This window comes from Pygoscelis adeliae, unplaced genomic scaffold, assembly GCF_000699105.1.
Source record: "Pygoscelis adeliae isolate BGI_AS28 unplaced genomic scaffold, ASM69910v1 Scaffold197, whole genome shotgun sequence".
Taxonomy (NCBI): Eukaryota; Metazoa; Chordata; class Aves; order Sphenisciformes; family Spheniscidae; genus Pygoscelis; species Pygoscelis adeliae.
In genome coordinates, this window is record NW_008825105.1 from 295,271 (window position 1) to 305,595 (window position 10,325).

Below are 10,325 nucleotides of genomic sequence, written 5' to 3' on the forward strand. Positions count from 1 at the left end.
CGCTTGGGCCGGCGCCCGCCAGCCTCCTCCCTCGCCGGCGCCGAGCAGGCAGCACCACGCGGAAGGGCTGCGCATGGACGGAGGTGTTAGCGCTGCCAAAAACCACCCTGTCGCTGGGACCTGTCGGGGCTGGCAGCGAAACACTGACAGATGCAAAAAAATACGAGCAAACAAACGCCGAGCTGCAAGGTGGCGAGAGGCACCTCCCCGCCCCGAGAACAGAAACCTATGGGATTGCAAAACCCGCTCTGCAAGCATTAGCTGCGGCTGGAGGAGGAAATGCTTCGGCTTCCTGCTCGAGAAAAAAAAATTCCCAGAGTTGCAGCCGTCCCAAGGCGTGCTGGGCTCCACAGCCGCTCCGCCGGCTCAGCGGCCAGGGCCAGGATGGACTCTGGTAACAGCAAATGGTGCTGAGCACCGGCCACGGCACAGCCCTGCCTGGGACAGGGAGATGGGAAGCAGAGTCAGATCAGGATCTGCATCCAGGGTCTGCGTTCAGCCTTCGTTAGCCGCGCTGGGCGCCCACGCTGCGCGAGGTCAGTGCTCGGCCCCGGCCGCCCCTGGCACAGGACGCAGCATCGCACGTCGGGATGCATTTGTGGTGAGCTGCTGCCACTGTCCTGCTTTACAGAGCCACTGGCTGCTCTGGACTTGTGCTCGCAAGCAGTGCCAGGGCTGGGGTGGTTTAGCTCAAGCCATCTGTCTCCGAAAGCTGTCCATCTCCGAGAGCTGCTGTGCAGGAGTTACAGGTCCCAGAGGCTTCCCGCATCCAGCTGCAGGGATGGCTCCTGCAGGACCGCAGCTCCCCATCCCCGGGGGAAGCCCTTGAGCCGGTAAAACTGCTCATAATGAAGTGCAGAAAAGGAGGGAGGAAGCAGGTGCAAACAGAGCAAACAGCCCTGATCCTTCCCCCAGCTGCACACCCATTCCCCGTGCGTGTGAAGCAACGGATCCGGCCTGGCCCCAGCGCTTGCAAACGCTTCCAGAGGGTGTCAGAGATGAGCAAAGGGCAGAGGGGAGATTTTGGGGCATTCCCTGGCTCCAGCCACGGCTGCTCCTGAGCCACATCGCCAGCATCGTTCTCACCAGGAGCCACGCAGTGATTCAGATCGATCAGGTGGATCAAGGACTTCTCATCTCAGCAAGAAAAAGCGAAGGTGGCTGCGTGGGTGCTGAGCATCGCTGTTCCCCGCGTGGACACGGACACTGTCTATCCCATGCTGTCAGCAGGCAGCACCCCACGCTGCTCACGTTAGGGCCACGGCACAGCCCCACCGGGAACCGAACCCAGAGCTACAGCAGTGCCTCCACGGGATGTCCCCAGAGGGGGACCAGAACCAGCCCCAAATCCTCAGCGCCCAGCCCTGCCAGGGCGAGAGGCAGCAGGGAGAGCAGGCAGGGCTTCACAGCGCGGGCCTGCAGCTGGCAGACGGGAGGCAGGGCAGGGTGCAGGGCGGGGTGCGGGATGCAGGGCGGGGTGCGGGATGCAGGGCGCTCAGGGCACACCCCTGCTGCCTGCACAGGGCAGAGCGGGGCTGCTCGTGGTTCCTGCTCGCTTTCTAGCTCAGAGGTGCCCACGCGTCGCCTTGCCCAGCCTCAGCACCAGCAGCCAGGGTCTCACCGGCAGGAATTATCGTGGGCTGGCGTGGACGTGTGTCTGAATGTCCTTTCCTCACAAAATGAAGCCTGCAGAGGTATGTGACTAGATCAGTGTGTGGTGCATCCAAAAATCGATATGACACTTCACCAGTCTGCACACAAACTCTGCGCCTAACTATTTTGCTAATAACTGCTGAGCTTCATTTCCCAGCCACGTGCGGGTCTGCTTGAGAAACCTGCCAGAGAGCTGCTGAGCTGACGAACTGTGGGGCACGGGCTGGCCCTTGCCCCGAGCTTATCGAAGGGGCGTCTCAGGCTGGCACCAGGTAGCAGAGTTCATGATAGTCTGCAGCTGCGGAAGCGGAGTGACGCGAGTCTAACCAAGCGAAACTTTAAATCACTTTAATCAAAGTCATTTTGCTGCAGCTCAGCTAACAGGAAGAGAAAGGGACGGGGTGACTTCTTGAAGTCATTTCCAGCCTTATTTCCTACGCATGTGTCCTTCAGCCTGTGCTTGTCCCCCTCCAAACGGGACCATCAGTCTGTCCACACAGCACTGCCCAAGCTCACACGCTGGGGGGGTGCAGGCTGCAGATGCAGCATGGGGACGTGCTGGCTGGGCTGCTGTGCAGTATCCCTCACTCACCAGACAAAAAGATTGTCAGTTTGAGCTGGAGATGCTTGAAAAGCCTTTCCCCATGCAGAAAAAAAATGCAGCTCATTTCTCATCTCAGGCCACCACTGAAACTGTAGAAAAGAGCAGTTAAGACAAGGAAGAGGGGCAAGTAAAACCTCCAGAGAGAAATTCCAGCCGAGTTTCTTCTAGAGCTGCCCAAAGGCAAGGAGCCGCTGCGGGTGCAACGGTGCATCGTGCACCACGTGCTCACCCCCTGCACCCGCCGTGGCTCTGCAAATTCAGCTCCTGCACAGGAGCCCCAGGAGCGTGAGGAGCTTGTCCTGTGGTTCAGCTCTCTACTGTGAAAAGAAACTGAAACAAAGATTTTTAAAGGCAGAAAACCCAGACTCAGGTGTTTTCTGAGACTTCTGACCTGTACACATTGCTTCAGCTTTCGCTGATGCATGAGCAGATTTGGGCTGGTGAGGGGTAAAGCCAGAGAGGAAGGAAATAATTAAAATATTTTATAACACCCAAAAAAGATTATTTTCAGCTTGTGCTGCAAGTCTTTTCACACAGTTCTCCACAGGCATGCCCCAATGGGAAACCAGCACGCCTTGGTGCCGGGATGGTGCCAGCCCTTGGAGCCCAGGGGCTCCAGGACATCCCAGTTACCCCAGCAGCTCTCCCGGCTGGTTGCACAGTCAGGTCCAGCCTCGGTGGGAGATCCCAGTCCAACCCCAGGCACTCACCCGCTGGGTTTTGCCCTGTAACAGAGCCCAGCTCTTTTCAGACCCCTTTATCCCTTCTTCTGCTATCCTTTCAAATTTTATAGCGTATTTCCTTTCCCTGGTTGCTCCAACAGCAGGTTTTATCCTCCTCGTCTCAAGGCTGACACCCAAATCCCATCCGACCTGCTCCGACTGTTCACACCCATGGTCAGAAACCGGTAAATCACACTTAGCACCGAACATGCAGCGAGACCCCGGGGCCGTGACGTGCCCACGGGGGATAAACCCTGCGTGCGATGCGAGTGCCAGTCTCGCACAGGCTGGGAGAGCAAAAACACGGCCTCGAAACCAAGTTCGTGATAAAAATAATTGTTCCAGCTGGTGGCAGCAAAGCCTAAAAAATAAAGGCCAAGCAGCATGCTCTGCCTGCAGCAGGCACCTTGTCCTTGGGGGGCTTGGGACAGAAAACGGGGGCACAGCCAGGGGCAGGGGAAGCCGACGGCCCCGGTGCTGTCCCCACACCGTCCCTGCGACAAACCTGCTCCTCGGCACGCGCCGAGCGTGGGACGCGTCCGTGAGAGACCGCAGCACATGCTGCTGCGCTGCGAGCAGCCCCAGGGACAGCCTTCGCTGGGGGCACCCGCTGCACGGGGGGCTGCGCACCCGGCTGCACGCTGGGTTGCGCACCCGGCTGCCTGCAAGGCTGCGCACCCGGCTCTGCCTTTGCCTGCAGCACGGTTCGTCCCAGCAGAGCAAAGCAAAGCAAAGCAGGACCCAGGCGTGGCCTCGCCGCGTGTCCCATCTCTTCACAACCAGGTGCCATGGTCCTGCCCGGAGCATCACCTTTCCCGCCCTCGCCGCCCCTTCACAAGTGACCAAATCCTCCCATCACTTACCACTGCGCTGCTTTACCTGTTAAAAGCAAACAAGAGGTTTGTGAGGGGAGGGTCAGACCTATCTGCAGCTTGGAAGAAATGATGCGATCAGAAGGGTTTAAGGGATTAATTACAGTGTCCTCTTCTGCGCTGCTGGACAGCAGCAACTAACAGAAAATCAAAAATCATTTGTTATCTCTGTCACCCCATTACCTTTCTGACTCCTATTTCATGCTTTAAAAAAAAAACCACCAAACAACCACCAACATGCCAGAAGCCACCTGCGTCCCCCAGAAATCAATGGAGACTAATTGAAGATTCACCCAGACGGAAGAGAAGCGGGATTCACCCCGGCTGCCGGCTTACTGAGGACGGCTCCTGGCTCACCCGGCCTCTTTGGCCGATTCCGGAGGAGGCAGAGCCCCGGCTGGCAGCGCTCGGGCCATCCTTGGGCCATGCAAGACGGGTGCTTGGCTGCACAAGCCGTGGTCCGGTTTCAGGGTCTGCGCTGCAGTTTCGGTTTAACACGGATGCCGGGCAGGACCCTCCCAGCCTGCGCAGCCGGAGTTTGCTAAACCCCTGCCAGCCGCCCCGCAGCAGGACCAGGCACTGGGGCACCGGGGCGGCAAAGGCACGTCTGCAAAGGCAGACGACAAAAGCACCACGACGGCCTCAAACTGCAGTCCCCAGATTTAAAAAAAAAAAAATTACTTTGTGTATTAGAGGCACTCTGCAGAAAACTGTTTTTTTTTCCAGCAAAATAAGCTTCTGCAGCAGAGATTTGAGACACAAGAGGCAGATATCACAGAGCAGTTGCTGCCTTGCCCACTGCGGGTGCCCAGCCTGCTTCAAGGCGTTACCATTTAGGCTGCTATGATTTGAGCTATTTTACCAATGAGTAAAAGCATCCTGGGCTCTTGAACCTCTACGGCAGCTGTTTTTAGAGGAGACGTAGGACGTAACCAGCACTGGGGGAGCGGCTGCCCGAGCCTGCTCCTCGCCCTGGGCCCCGGGGAGCGCAGGGATGCTCCGTCCCCGCCGGAGCTCACCCCAGGGACAGCAGGGTCTGTTGTCCCCAGCTGACTTCCAGCATAGCACAAAATGGCTCGGTTAAACATCAAACCTCACCGTAAATAATTAATTCCTTGAAACCTAAACAAAGAGAATCCAAAATGACAAACCCCTGACACCATTTCCCCACCGCGCTCTGAAAAAGGCATATTGAAAAACTGAGATGGGGGAAAGCCAGTAATAATAACGACGACGATCCAACCCGTAATCTCAATCTTAAATCCTCTTTCCCAGAGACAGTTGGAGGCCCACCCTCTCCAGGAAAACGATGAAGATTAAGCATTTTTAAATCAGGTCATTGCAAGGGAAGTTTATGCTCTACTGAATCCCGTTACTACTGGTAGGTGTGTGCAAGCCAAGGGTGGGGAAGCGCGGGGCTCTGCCTGCGGCCGGTGCTATTCAAAGCACCACAGTCGAGTCACTTATTCTTCAGATCCCCCTTATCGCCGTGCTCTGGACAATGCTCCTTCCCCGCTGTAATCAAGCATCCCGGTGCCTGTGAATGACATGGCGTATTTCTGCATCCTGCAGATTCTTCCTCACCCACTTACCGGTGCCGGTCGCTAGTCAAAGAAAATTCCCAAGGATTCCCCAAAATTCCCGAAGCTGGTGCCGCCTGCCGAGGAAGGCACCCGCAGGTGATGCTCCTCCTCTCTCACTCAAACACAGGCACCCGCGCTCGCAGACACACGCGCTCGCTCAGGCAGACACACTCGCTCTGTACATCATGTGCCGGCGTCCATAGGTCAGTATTTCCACCATACCCAAAACATTTATTTCTCCAAAACTATTGCTAATGACAATGGATACATTTTGTTGCCCCAGTATGGATTTAACATTTCCAACACATATACTCCTAATACTGTACAATACTGTACCAAAAGGAAAAAAAAGGATGTACCTCCATATTGTACAGAGTTATATATACAAAGTACAATTTTACACAGTTTAATATATACACCATATATATATTGGTGTAGAAGACATGAAACAATGGAAACTGTTTTAGCAAGAACATTCCATCCCACCATTAAACGACTGCTGTTAATAAAAACCCAAAACCCTACGCACCATACGAGCCCGAGCCCACTATTGCAGGACTGAGGTTTCAGACCAACAGAGAAAACAAAGATTTCTAGACTTTGCGACCGAACTTTCCTACGTTACAGCAGAACCATGACATCACTGCGATCCTTTAAAATGCGTCAGAGATGGTTTTCAGTAATTGCCCTATTTTGGCTACATAGAGCTGGTCTTTTGAAGAACCTGCTGCTCACAAGTATTGCTCCAGCAGTTTGGCACACGCACGAGTCCAATCCCATTGGACTTCGGTTATTCAAATTACAGGACTCTGCCTGGAGAGAAAGGCTGGTGAAGTCCGCTTCAGAAGTAAGGTTACTATAGTGCCTTTAAAAGGAAGGGTCCATCTATTACTTCCATTGCAAACTGCTAAATATTTACCCTGTATGAAGCTTGGTATATCAAGTATTAGTACAGTAGGGAGCTGCCCTCCCTCTCCACCTTCGCCTCTTTTTGGCCCATCGTTGAAAAACAACACTCTCTTGTCTCAAACTACGTTATAGGAAGCACAAAATATAACAGGAAAAAAAAACCACCAAACTTACATTTTCCAGGCCTTGAATTGCTGTTTTGGCATCTCTAGATCCACCAAAATAGACTCCTAGAACCAAGCCTGGAAAATAATTCATCTGCCTTCTGGCGGGGCGGTCAGCAGAGGTGAGCGATTGAAACCGCCCCTGCAGCCGCCGCCGCTTGTGCGTGACGCAGCCGCCGGACCATCCCGGGCCCGTCGGAGCCTCGGAGGGCACAAGGCGGTGGGTCAAGTATTATTTTTTTCAAGTACCAGGTTGTTGCACACACACACAGAGACAAGCAGAAAGCTGATCCAGAGAGAGGATTATCTTCGAAAGCGATATGTAAGCTCAAACCCCAAAGTTCAGTCCAGAGCGCCAGTAAGCGCTGGGCGTTTTCGCGGACCCGGAGGCTGGAAGCATCCCGCAGGGAACGGCGTTCACCCAGGAGAGAACATCGCTCCCTTCCGCGAAGGCCTCTGGTGCTAACCGGTCCGCTAAAGAAACAGCTTTACGTCTGTAACTGCATTTGTGGGATGTTAGCCAAGGCCAGATAAGCCCACAAAAAGGCTCATTATTTTTGTGAAAACTAAAAATCTCAAAATAAATAAATACCCAGCTTGTTAAACTCATTTTCTGTTCTGGACAGGCTCATTAGTGATGGGAGTGCCCAAATGCTTCTGTTTTCCTTTTAGGTTTGGGGTTTTTTTTTGTTTGGTTTTTTTTTTTTTAAAGCAGTTTTCCAAATCTGTGGTTCATAGGCCAGTGAGTAAACGTATTTACACTTCACAGCACACCCCTATACAGTCGGGGCGCGATCCTGCCAAGCGCAGGTACCCCAGACCTGGCCCACTAAACCAGCACCACACACTTGAACTCAGAGGGGTAACGGGCAGAGGCTGCTCCTGCCCTCAACCTAAGCCTGTGCTCGCTGATGTGCTGGATAGGGGCCAGACAGCTCAACGTCTTACCGAGCCGAGCAGACAAATTTTCTCGATGGGTATTTTTCCATCGTTATCATTGCCTTACTAGCAAACTATGCCCTGCTGAGAGCATAATCTCCTTTAAGTGTTCCCTCAATACGTATTTCATCAGGCGACAGAGCATTCCAGTCTATCAGGTACACATATGTAAAGGATCTGAAGTGCTAACTAGAGACATTTATTTCTATTGAAGAACATCTCTCAAATGCTTAACAAATCCCCAAATCTATACAATGTTCAACTGAATTTGAGGTTTTGACACACAGAAGAAGAGAAATAAGGCAGCAAACTCCATCTGCAACGACCTCTTTTGTCTTAATATTGCTAGAGCTCTTCCAAGCGCGCAGGCGAACAGCCGAGCGACTGCTCACCCTGTACCAAGTGCAAGGTGGAGAACTATAACAGATGGAATTTCTTGCCAAACTCCGAAGTGTTTTGATTCGGTAAATAAATTTATGAGAACTCGGTTATCTTAACCTACTTTTGTGCAAGAACAATCTTGCCTTAAAAAAAAAAAAAAAAATCAACACAAACTCAGAAACCCAACATATGAGGTATTCATCACAGGAAACCCAAAGACTCTTTTTGAACAGGTATCAAAATACATACATATACAACAATTTTTTTCTGCTGTCACAGTGCACTCTAATTATTTAATCACTTTCATTGCAACAAAATATCCAGTACAGATAAAGTGAGAGAGTTTGATCATGTCCCACCGCTTTGACATGAAGAACAAATTTACAAGTTATAAACTGCGAGCCTTTGGATTACCTTAGAGAGGCAGAAATTTAGCAATCGTTAAAGCACACTGCTCAATTCCCAACTAGGGAAATAACACATAAAAGGTTAGAGCTTCAGAAACTATTAAGATTGATCACCTAAAATCGTATTTTATTTTAAAAGTTTTGCTTTGGATTATTTCAATCCAACATCTGATGAACAAGAATCCTTTGTTCATACAAAGCACTATCAAACAGACATACGTTATTCCAGTTATCAAACACTTCTTGTCTTTATATTTGACACAAACATTACATAAAAGTCATGAAAGAGAATTTCCATGGAAGAGCTAATATTTCTTCTGAATATGAAGATATGAAGTAACATTGATACCTCCCCAAGCAAACCACTGTGTCGTACTTGTCCACTCTACATTGGTCTCTTCTACAAGATGCCCACTGGTTTTGCAAGGAGCGGTGCCGACATTTCCAGTTTCCCCTTCCCACCTCTCCTGCAATGACCGGTCATAAAACACTTGTGGCAAATGTTCTCTCAGCCTTGTATGTTCACAGAGTGAAGCAGACAAGCTAAAAGTTTCCTTTTTTTGTTGGTTTTTTTTTTTTTTTTCATTCTCCCGTGTGTGTGTGCGTGTGTGAACTTTCTGCTGGCTGGCCAGACCCAGAGCACGTGGAAGAGGAAGGACGATCTTCAGCCTGCCATATTGCTTGCTGTAAGTGTAAGTGTCAATCACAGTGCACACCAAAATTCCAGTTGAGTTGCTCGATACACAGGTTATCCTGCTAAGCATATTCCCCTTGACAGTAGGATTGTCCCAGAGCTGTGGATGCTAGAGATAAGCACAGTAATTCGTATACAGACAGTTGCTGTTACAGTAACCTGAAGTCTTTTTTATCTCTTAATTTCCATTCATACTTCAGACCTCAAAGATAGCAAAGAGCATCTCCTCCAAATGTGCTGTGCGTGGCTGGACACTTAATTCTTAGAAACATGAATGCTAGGCATAAAAATATAAAAGGAAATAAGGCATTACAAATGAGTCGAAGTAAATTTACAGAGATCCTGCTCTTGACACAGATTAACTTTGGCCATTTATGACCAAAGAAAACAAACCCAAAAACTCCCTACTTAAAGTAAATGCCAGAAAGTTCTGCCTGAGCAAAAAATTACAAGTTTAATTCTATTTTTCCCCGAAAGAACAAGTGATTCCTTGGTGGTAGAAGTCCATCAGAACCTGAGAGCAAAGGTCGCTGGTCGCACTGTTGGGGATCTTCCCCTGCGAGAGGAACAGGGTAAGGTCCAGTGACAGTCACACACATACCGCAGTGCTTCCCAAGGGGAACTGCTGCTACAGATCAGCTAAGGAAAAACGAATAACAGGAGTGTTCTCACTGAAATCTTTCTGGTGTTCCCCAGTTTTCATATGTTCTTAATTTAGGGCACAGAGAAAGTTGGGTCTTTTCAAAAAACATCATTAATATGGATATATTACATCTGTAGAGATGGGGGTGTGCGTGTGGGGATGGACAGGGACACAGTCAAACCCTGTTCGTTTCTCTGAGTAACACCCTAAATGTATCAGAAAAGTACATTGAAGAAACTGTTCTTAGAAATGTAAGTTTTGTTTCTTCTTTTTTAATTACTAAGTGCCAATTAAAATGACATTGCAGTCACAAGGAAGCTAAGTGTGAGAAACCCACAAATTTAAAAGAAACTCAGCTAAACGGGAGAGGAAAATGACTTTTCTTATCTTGTCCTTGCCTGAATTTATTTGATGAAAACATAAGATGTGCAGCTTTTCTTTAAATCCCAGAAAAGTTTGGGAACAAGGTGAACTGAGGGTCAGCCAGAGTCTCCTCTCTTGCAGGACCACGAGATCTTCTTTACCGTTGTAAGTGGCACATGCCTTTTTTTTTTTTTTTTTTAAATTAAATAAATCTTAGCATTGTGGAAAATTCTCAGCAGAGTACAAAAGAGTTCATGCAGCCTGCTAGTGACTGAAGCATTTGCTGCCTACCATATAAATACAAATACTAAGAATTCATTCACATGTCTGCGGAGTCCTACGGAGGCATGCCAGTCTACCAACGAACACGTAGGCAAGCCACTCCAGAAGC